The sequence below is a fragment of the Nuphar pumila genome, chromosome 11 (assembly GCF_984573655.1).
Source record: "Nuphar pumila chromosome 11, dmNupPumi1.hap1.1, whole genome shotgun sequence".
In the NCBI taxonomy this organism is placed as follows: Eukaryota; Viridiplantae; Streptophyta; class Magnoliopsida; order Nymphaeales; family Nymphaeaceae; genus Nuphar; species Nuphar pumila.
Window position 1 is genome coordinate 97,378,854 of NC_143259.1, and position 11,342 is coordinate 97,390,195.

General features: G+C 39.1%; 1 pseudogene; it reads right to left on the reverse strand.

The window, feature by feature from the left end:
- Positions 1–640: 640 nt before the first annotated feature.
- LOC149822570 (UDP-glucosyltransferase 29 pseudogene) lies at positions 641–1,801 on the reverse strand (annotated as a pseudogene).
- Between the last annotated feature and the right edge of the window lie 9,541 nt (positions 1,802–11,342).

Consider the following 11,342-nt stretch of genomic DNA (forward strand, 5'->3'; position numbering starts at 1 on the left):
TCAAGCATCCCAAAAACATTATTAGTATCGTTAACCAACTTTTCTACATTGATCGAGGACATCACACACTAGAGCTGTCACACAATCATTAGCCATGAATTCATCTTAGAAAAGAACTTGACTACTTGAAGGAATTTGATTCGTTAGAGGCATTATCAATCCCAGCATTGACAAGGCTCTAGTACCAACTTGCCACACGCTAAAAGCGAAGGCCCCTGCAAAATAGCCTTTCAAGGGCATAGCAAAAATCAAGCTAAACATCGCTCATCAAGCTCATGGATGCAGTAGCACAAACACTAGAGTACATAATCACATGAAGAGGGGAGAAAGCAAAATAGCATAGAAGATGATAATAAAGCATAGATTTCTATTAAGAAGTTAACGAGTACATAGAGAATCGGAATTCGCCTTGTTCCAGCAGGTTCTTATGCCAAAGGCAATAACATGCACTTAAAAGAAAGCAAAAGAAATAACTCAATACTTAGATGACTAAAAAACTTGAAAATAAAATTCTTACACTACATGGCAACAATGTTTATTAAGAAAAAACCATTCATTCAGCCATAGCAAAGCGTCTTCATCCGGGTCTTCTAACCTCTAAGCCTTCTAGGGCGTGATATTGGTCTCTCCATGATCTCCATCACAAACTCTCAGTCCACTTGGTCCTGCTCATTTTTGTCAGCTCCTCAACTAGTGCATCCAATCCTATTTCACTTCGACTCCTTATCTTCTCTGCCAATTCCTTCGCCGCCCTTCGAACACCTTCCCCTTCTACCTCCACCACCACCCTTCTGATACCTTCAGCTAGCTTCTCTTTCTTTAACCCACCGTTCTTTTCTCTCTCTACCAGCACTCCAATGCCCAACTCCCCTACCACCAACTTCGCATTCATCGGCTGGTCGAGGTGCACAGGCAATGCTATCAGAGGCACCCCACAGCTGATGGCTTCCGTTAGAGATCCCCACCCGCAATGGGTAAGGAACCCACCGACAGCTCTATGGCTTAGTATCTTCAGTTGTGGTGCCCAACCCTTGACCACCAACCCCCTATCTCCAACCCTCTCTAGAAATCCACAAGGCAATGCCTCTTCGAAGCTCATTTCCTCCACGCCATCCCTTTGGAGGAACCGCACCGCCCATATGAAGGGCAAATCGCAGAGCTCCAAACCTAGGGCGATCTCTCCAATCTCCTCCTTTGTCATGAAGTACTCGCTACCAAACGAAGCCAAGATCACAGATGAGTCCGGATTCGAGTCGAGCCAATCCGTGAATTCGCATGGGGAGGTGTCCTTCTCGGGAAGCAGCAGCCCCATGGGAAGCACGCGCTTCCCGGTTAGCGTGGAGAAGAAGTCAATGAACTTTCCTTTGATTTCCCGTTGCGTCTTGCAAGCTATGATGCCCACGGATCTGTCTACGCACAAAGCGATTCCGTTCATGGTAGCCAACCCATAGGATCTAGTTTCCAGGGTTTCTTCAGACTTGTTTGGCGCGAGTTGGTGGGCATCCATCGGAAATTCTAATGGCTGACCGATTGATTCAGAAATATTGTTTTTCCACGAATAAAAGCAGTAGGAGGTTGAGGTGACGTTAGCAAGCAAGAACAACACAGCAGGGACGTTCAGTTCTGAGGCGGCCGAGGGGGCCCATGGCTGAAGCATGTCGTAGATCACGCAGTCGGGACCTAGGGACAGGAGGAGGTCGATGAACGCCGGCTGAGCGGAATCGAAGGCCTTCTTAAGGAGGGGTATAAGGTGGCGGGGAAGAGTGGAAGTGGATTGGCAGTGGGAGGGAAGGCCAGGCATGGTTGGTAAGGGGATCTCGATGGGTTTTATCATATCCGAGTAGCCATTGAGTGTTTCTCTCGTGGAATACAGGTTTTGGGGAGTTGAACAGAAGAAGATAGTGATGTCGCACTGGGTTAAACATTTGGCTAGCTCCAAGGAGAAAGGTGGCCATGAGCCAACCATGGGAGCATCAGGACCTGAGGTCCTTGGCTTCTTCTCGTGATGGTAGAGCGGCTGCCCTCCTCCATTTTCCTTGGCTATCAAGACGAAGCTGCAGTCAGGGGCTTCATTTATTTACCAAAACAGGTTATATGTCCCCCCCCGAACAGGGTAGTTAGCTGCATCTCATGTTCGGGGGTCCCAAAGAGCACCACGTATGTAAGCATGTGTGTCTCGTATCTCCATGTTTGTCAGCATTAATTAGCATTGGAGTTTGATGCGATTGCAAAGACTTAATTACCCTCTCCTCCATTGGTGCCAAAAAAAATGACGATTCTTGAAAAAGAGTGGTTGTTAACACTTAAGTGCCCCAAAGATGATTATTTAAGACCCAGTCTCTGCACTGCAGGATTATCTGAGAAAGAAATCTCCCCTGGAGGAGGCCATGAACATCAACCCTCTCTCTCTCTCTCCCTTCTCTTTCTGCTTCTATGCACATCCAACAGAAGAACTTATATTGCTCCATCAAGCACCGGCTAACCTGCACATTGACTGTTGTGGAGCCTGATTCAGAGTTTTTACCCTTACAGGAGGAGGGTTTGGGGGCTCCTCCCAGCGTGGGTAGCATCATTCAACTAAATGAGTTGTAGATCCTGATTCAGAGTTTTTACCCTTACAGTAGAAGGGTTTGGGGGCTACTCCCAACGTGGGTAGCATCATTCAACTTGATTTTTTGGGGAGCCTGATTCAGAGTTTTTGCCCTTACAGAAGAGGGGTCTGGGGGCTCTTCCCAACGTGGGTAGCATCATTCAACTTGAATAGTTGTGGAGTCTGATTCAGAGTTTTTACCCTTACATAAAAGGGGGTCTGAGGGCTCCTCCGAGAGTGGGTAGCATCATTCAACTTGATGAGTTATGGAGTCTGATTCAGAGTTTTTGCCCTTATAGGAGAATGGTTTGGGGGCTCCTCTCAGCGTGGATAGCATCGTTCAACTTGATTCATTGTGGAGCTTGATTTAGAGTTTTTGCCCTTATAGGAGGAGGGTTTCGGGCTCCTTCTAGCGTGGGTAGCATGGTTCAACTTGATTCGTTGTGGAGCCTGATTTAGAGTTTTTGCCCTTACAGGAGAGGGGTCCGGGGGCTCCCCCCGGCACGGGTCCCGGGTGTCGTGGTCAAAAAATGCACAGGGTATCGTGGTGAGAAAGGCATATTTTTGTTCCAAGCAAAGTTAGAAGAAATCAATGGAAAATCCAACAAGGAGCATGCCAGAATCAAGATGTGGATGTCAAGCGAGAATGGTGTTGTGCAACTCAAATAACACAAAATAATAGGGGTCTGGTTTTTAGTCAAAATGAGGAATGAAATGACAATAGAAATCACTGAAAATTTACAGAAATAAATTCGACTCAATAACGAAGACACCACTTTTTACGGATTTGGAATATGACCTTCGGTTAGGGAGATATGGCCCTGACAAGTTGGTCCTAATTCGAGTAGCGATTTGCTTACTTAATAACACTACAAATCGCTATAGCGATTTGCGGAAGAATCTACAAATCGCTATAGCGATTTACGGAAGACACTACAAATCGCAAATCGCTATAGCGATTTGTAGTATCTTCTGCAAATCGCTATAGCGATTTGTAGTGTCTTTCGCAAATCGCTATAGCGATTTGTAGTGTCTTCCGCAAATCACTATAGCGTTTCTTTGGAGACCCAAAAATACTATAAATTGCTGTAGGAAAGCCCGATAATACTACAAATCATTGTTGGAAGGCCCAAAAAAAAATTGGTCCGGAGGGCGCTACCCCCCGAGCCCCCGCCAGGGGCGGCCTCCCCTGGACCCCCGCCTGCTGACCGCGCAACGGGATCTGCGCCGGGGGGGGAGCCCCCGAACCCCCCTCCTGTAAGGGCAAAAACTCTAAATCAGGCATATAAGTAGAGAGAGAAGGGAGAGAGAGTGAGAGAGTTGGTGTTCATGGCCTTCTCCAGGGGGAACTCTTTACCTCCCTTGATTTTTTCTCTAGAGAGAGAGGGTTTTACAGTGTTTTACGAAGAAGAAAGAAGAAGAAGATGACGATGGAGCAATGTAGGATCGTCTGTTGGATGTGCACAGAAGTAGAGAGAGAAGGGAGAGAGAGTGAGAGGGTTGATGTTCATGGCCTTCTCCAGAAAGAACTCTTTGCCTCCCTTGATTTCTTGTCTAGAGAGAGAGAGGGTTTTACAGTGTTTTACGAAGAAAGAAGAAGAAGACTTTGAAGAGTCAACATCATCATCGACTTTCTGGATGAAGGACATGTTTGTCATTTTTTTGAACAGAGAAAGAAGAAGAAGACTTTGAAGAGTCAACATCATCCTCGACTTTCTGGATGGAGGACATGTTTGTCCTTTTTTTAAACAAAGAAAGAAGAAGAAGACTTTGAAGAGTTAACATCATCCTTGACTTTCTGGATGGAGGACATGTTTGTCCTTTTTTTCAACTGTTTGTTTTTTCTTTTTTGAATGAAGGGCATTTTTGTCATTTTCTCAAACCATCACTTTATGAGAAGAATAGCAAGAAAGGGTACCTAAGTCTTTGCAACAACACCAGAGTCCGATGCAAAGTTATGTCAACATACACAGGAATACGAGCCCCATGTGCTTGTATATGTGGTGCTCATTCAAAGCCCCAAACACAGACGTAGGATTCAGTGAATCATCGGGGGCGAACATACACCACCCTTTTTATTTACAGACAAATGATCTGCACGGCATTGCATTGAAGTTTGAGGTGTAATTTTTCTCCTTTTTATTAAATGCTAGAGAGAGAGAGAGAGAGAGAGAGAGAGAGAATTCTACCATTCAACATCACCAAAATACATCTCACAGAATATTGAACGGTGGCTGTGCACAATTCAGAGTACAAGCAAATCAGACCCCGTAAGAGAGAGAGCTTTGAAGGACATGAAATGGGTCGGATCTATGCTTTGTGGGACATGATATGGGTCGTATATACATCTGATAACCGACCCAACTGAAGCCATAATAATAACGTTTAAAATGGCCAAATGGCGGCAAACGAATCCACGCGAGAAATTCCACATTCATATTTCTTGCATTTTTATCAGTAAAAGTCTATAAATTAAAATTTTAAAATATATTGGCAAGAAGAAATACAAATAAAATATATAAAAAAAAATCGCTTATTTTTTTTTACGCAAAAGTTAGGTGATAAAGGCGTATTACATCTTTGAAAATATAGTAGTAGTGTAGAGTTTAAAATGGTGACCACCTAAAATATTATGTTCTCGTGTGATGCTTATCCTAATTGACCTTGGTTGATTGTTTTTATATATTTTTTGAAATATTTTTTAATACCATGTGAGTCTGTTTTGGTATTTAAGTAGTTACTTCACCCAACACTGGCCCAACTTCAATGCAATTTATTTGAGCAGGTTCGGTTCCCCCTAATGGATTGATATCAGACCCATTGACAGGGTCCTCGTCTAGTCATGTCGGCTGCTACTGGTCGGATAAAACACCTAACATGCAAACTGGCTGGTCCTAGACCAGATACAAAGAGGTATGGTACCGCATAAAACTTCAAAGATTAACCCATAAAATAATCAAACATAATGGGCTTCCAATGATCCGATTCCATCTGATCCAACCCAATATAGATTTCCATATTAGTCAAATCTGCATGAACCAATGAAATCAGAGTTCAAACCCAACTCAAATAATGTTACAGATTGGGTTACATGGACGCCAATGGTAATTGGATCACTACCCACTGACGAAGTCGGTTGTGATGGATGCCCTTGAAGGAAATGATGGAACTCTGCACCAGTAGTTGACACATTTCACTTCTCACCTAGATGAGGTGGTAGTTGACGCATGCTAGACTAGTTCCCACACTGGTGAGGTGCCTACTCCAACAACCTTTCCAATGCTCTTCCAGTATTAATTTCAGTTTTTTCACCTGCATTCCAAACATCTGCACCAGTAGAAGTGGTAAATCCTCAAACGTTCCACTTATGTGGATTTGTTAAAACCACAACTTTTGGGAATTCCTTAATTGCATCATTAGCTACCATCAGCTAAAAGATGTCAAACAAAGCCTGACTGTACTATTTGTGCCCATGTTGGTTCTCCAAGTTAAGGCCACCCCCCTCGCAGAAATAACCACAACAATGATCAGATACTTTCCCAAGAACATATTAAAGGGCTGCCCTCATTTGACATCTTGTCACCTTCATTTTCATTTTGTGCTTCCTTTGCTTTGACAAGCGCAAGCTGGGGCATAATTAACTCGGGATCTCCAAACTCCAAACCTTTCAATTATAGAGAGACATTAGGGTATCCAGCAAGAAAATATTTTATCCAGGTCCAAGTCAAACCTAACTCTTGCATCAAAATATTGTATTTCACGAAAATCAAAGGTTTGGGATAAAACAAAAAAGAAAGCAATAATACTTTGACAAAAACGGAAACTGAAAAAACGATGATACTGATTTATCTGATAGCTTCTACTACTGGCTATGGTACAGGATATGCGTTAACAGGAATACATAAATACAGAGTTTCAAATGTATGTTGTGCTGGAGTGGTAAATTGGATTGAAAATGGAGACCTCGAGCGACATTCAACAAGTCACAATGCTTGCGTTTAACAACACCGTTTTGTTGTGGTATTGCGACACAACTGTGCTGATGATGAATGTCATTGTCTTTAAGAAAAACTTTCAGATTGTTAGAAAAAAAATTGGTTTCATTCTCGAATCAAATGCTTAAAACATTGGTTTAAAACTGATTACAAATTAATGCAAAAAAACTTTTGATAATATTGAATGTCTCAGACCTATACCTCATGAGATACACCCATATGTCTCAGACTTATACCTCATGAGATACACCCACGTGCATCTGTTATAGTCATCGACGATAGTCAAGAATAGATAGGCTTCGAACATAGAGGGAGTTGGATGTGCACCCCATATGTCACAATGAATAAACTCAAAAGGTTTGGATGAGGATATAGTCCCATGGGAGAAGGTTAACCTGGTTTGTTTGGCTTTATGACAAACGCAACAAGGGTCATGAAAAATTTTGTCATTAACTTTATTAGAAATGATAAGAACTTGAAGACGAGAATTTGATAAATGTCCAAGACGAAGATGCCAAGGAGAAGGAGATGCAGTATTCAAGACATGGCTTTTACCACCCTCAAGGATATAAAGGTTCTTTTGCAGCCTACCCGATCCAATCGTCATCTTCAAGTGTGGGTTCTGAAAGACACAACAATCAATATCAAACACGACGATATATTTCAAATCATAAATTAATTTATAAACAAAAATATGATTAAATTTGAAATGGGGGACATAAAGGACATCATGTAAGGTGATAGTGAGGGTTAATGAAATGCTTTTAGTATGAGTGGCATGGGTGAACATCCCATTAGGGAGACCGATGGGTGAAAAAAAATCAGTTCAGAAGAAGAAATGGTGGATATGGAGTTGGTACTATGGTCTGTTGCCCCAGAATCTATAATCCAACTCTGAGATGCAAACAAACAAATGGAAGATATGGGTGTGTTACCTGCAAGGTTGGCAATGGATGGATTAGGTTGGTTACCTAGATTGACAATGGCCATAATTTTATCATATTGTTCTTGAGTAAGTTTAGAAAGAGGGGAGCTTGAAACCAATTTTTTGGGTTCGGTAGTGGGAACACAAGCATTAGCTTGGCTAGTGAATCGAGCATTAGGAGGGCCCCATGGTCAGTTAGAAAAACCATGAAGATAGTAGCACTTCTACTTGATGTGTTCAAGACGGCCGCAATGATCACATTTTGGTGGTGGATGCATCTGTCATGTCCTTGGTGCATTGGCTTTGACAAGGATATTGCTTCGATCGACTACCGCAACAACTGGCTCATGTGATGGCATAAGACGAAGGTCACACTGTCGCTCCTCTTGGATGGTCAACGAGTATGCATTAGATATACTCGGTAGGGGTGTCATGAGGAGTAATTGATTACAGATGGCACTGAAACTATCATTGAGGTCCATAAAAAATTGGATGAGTTGTTCGAGTTGTTAAAGATCTTGAATAACTCACATGGCGCCACACAAACATGGCAGAATCTCGATGTAAGTGGACATTTCATCCAATAAACCTTTTAGTTTGGTGAAATAACTGGTTAAGTGGGATTGATTATCTTCTATTAGATTTGGTATATCCTAGGAGCGTTTGATTGAGAAAACCTTTTATGGAGCTCTGCCCAGACCTTAATTGTGGTTTGAGCGTAGATGATGCTGGCTACTAGATCTTTATGGATGAAATTAAGCAACCAAGATAGCACCATATTGTTGCATCGCTCTCACATGACAATATGCCTCTTGTTTGGTATGACTCGAGAACTCTATGTGATCATGCATATATTTTTCATCTTATATATATATATATATATTTTTATGCATGATCTATCGAAAATTTGCATTAAAAACTCATTCTTATTAATGTTTTTGATAAACTACTTTGAAATTCAAAATAAAGTTAAAATCACCAATTTTCAAGTCTTCCCTGCATTTTCAGTGTTTTGAGTCATTTAGGATTCTTTAGTTTATAGTTTAATTAGTTTAGGAATTGCTAACTAGTATTTTACTTTATTTAGAATTGTCTTTTTATGAAACACGTTTTTCTAGAAGTGTTCTTTTAAAAATTTTGAAAACTAATTGGAGTTTTCTGAAAAAAAAAACATGTGACTGAATTTCTTTAGTATAAAAAGTATTTTTTCTGCCATAAGGGGCGTCTCTCTCTTGAGAAAAAATGTGATCTCCTTCTCCCTCCCTCAGTCTCATTCTTGACCGGTTCTCCCTCGTTTCTTCTTTACCTCTTTGTTTCATCTTGCTTCTAATCCTTGTTATCATCCGCTTCTTTTTGTCCCCATCATCGGAGGCACATACAACTCGGAGGAAAGATCACTTCTTCTTCTCAACCCCTTCGTCAGAAGTGCATCGTGAGGTTTGCTTCTTCTCTCCCGCCTCTCCATAGTTTATTATTTAGATTAGCTTTTATTTATTTCGTAGAATAAATGCATAGTGTTTCATCATGGCTTATAGCATAGTTTAATCTTCGTATATTTGTTGCATTTAGTTTAGATTGCTTGTTTTTATTTATTGCAAAAAGAAAAAGAAAAAAATATATACATTGTGTTTAATATAGCATATAGTTAGTTGTTCTTGTGTTTATTTTTTCTTTTCGTTTCCGTTATTCTCTTTTTTTTATAAGTGGATGCATGCATACTGCTGGTTGAGGACTTATATTTTCATACCAGACTTGTCATCATTGACAGATCTGGTCATATCCACCAAATCTGACCCAAGCTATTCGATTAGCGTAAACCAGTGCAGGCCGACTGGTGTTATTAATCTGTTTTTTTAATCGGCATAGTGATCTGATCGGTCGTCCATTGACTAGATCAGATCACGTTGGTTCAGTTGGTCATGTTTTTCTTGGAAGATAACACAGTCTGGTACACATACCAGTTCACGTGGATCTGCCGAATATAAAAAACCAATACAATTTATGGCAGTCGACCATGCAATCCGATCCCAGTCGTGTGGATCCTCATGTTTGTTTTGCGTCATTAATTTACAGTTTTGAATTTCATTAGATTAAGTGTTGATCCATGTTTTAGTTTAATCCCAGCCCATTTGATTAAATGTCTTTTTTCTAAAGTTAGTGTAGTTTATTTCAGAATTATATAGTTTCAATTAGTTAGCCTTCTTTGGTTCACATTTTTATTGGTTGTGCATGTTTTTTAGAAGCACTCAGTTTAGAAATTTTTACCAATTCGTTAGTTTGTTAATGTCTGCTGGTAGTTAGTTCAATTTATTTCTTGCATATTGGTTAGTTAAAAGTATTTCAATTTGTTAGTAATTTAGAATTAGATTTTTCTTAGATAGATTGGGATTTAATGTTATCATGGTTAATTAGTTAGATTCAGCAATTTGAATCTTTATTAGTGGTAGTTAAATGAAGTTCACGTTTTTCTTAAATTAGAATTCTTAAGTTGTTTTAGTTTATGCTATGCTCAATTAGATTAGTCTTGATCACGTTTTCTTTGTTTTATAGTTAGTTGTTTTGGTTTGATTCAAGATTTGTTAGTTAGTTTTATATTTGTTTCAAGTTAGTTAGGTTGTTACATAGTTTGTTATTCAGTTAGTTATTTGTTACATGTTAGTTATAGGTTACAAGTTTGTTAGATTAGTTTCATGATTTTTCTTGTTTTGAAATATTAGATTTTGGTATAGTTTCTTTGTGTTGTTCTCCTCATTTTGTGTTTTTGTTTTGCAGAAAAGTGGTTTGACGTGTGATGAAACTTTTTATGAAATCAATTTTTAAAAGATATTTTTATGTAAAAACAATGTGAAAGCCAAACACGAAATAATAAAAACTGACTCGCATAAGTGGTGGAGTCTGGGTCGAACTCAGGGAACGGGAAAAATACTTTGTATTCTACAAAAAAAGACTAAGCTACTCTTTATTGCATTGAAAATAAAAATTAATTAACTAAATGAGAGTGCGGCCCTCTATAGAGGGCTTAAATAAATAAAAATAATAAGTGCCTTATTATAAACCCAAATTGAATTGAATCAAATAAAATAAAATAAACCCTAAGCTAAAAAGAAAAGAAAGGGTCTTTAGTGCTTGAGTTTCTAGTATCTTTTTTGTTGCTTGAATATTAACTTATATTCTTTTTTTCTTTTTTGAGGGCTCACTGCACATCTAAACACTTTCCTGCAAGAATCAAAAGATGAAACACAACCCAAAACACAAAAACTCACAGAAATTCAATGTTAGTTTCAACTAAAACTCACAAAAACATGAATTAAGCTAACATGAAAAAAACTAACTATATGAAACTCTGAACTAACTTATAACAAACTAAAGTGCTAAAATATGAAATAGCAGAAACTAACTAACAAGAACTAATTCATGTAACAAACTAATGACTAACTAATTCTTGAAACACACTAAACCGTGGATCTAATGGAATATGCAATAAACAAAACACTAATTTTCATTCAACAAAATGTGAACTTAAAAAGCATAACTAATTTTAATAAACTAATGAAATCTAATTAAATATGAAACAACTAAGCTAATTTTTTGTGAATTAGACTAAGGCTAACAATTCTATTGATAACTTAACTACCATAAATAAATTACTAACTACGTTATCTAATGTAAATAGTGGACCACAAATTAAAATAATCAAAACTCGACAACTATGAATCATGCAACAAAAAAAAAATCAAATTTGAATTAGAATTAAAATTAAAATGAATTACATGAATCAATGGAAGACTAACTAACTAATGCAAACTGCTAACGTGCTGTAAAAAAAATTAAA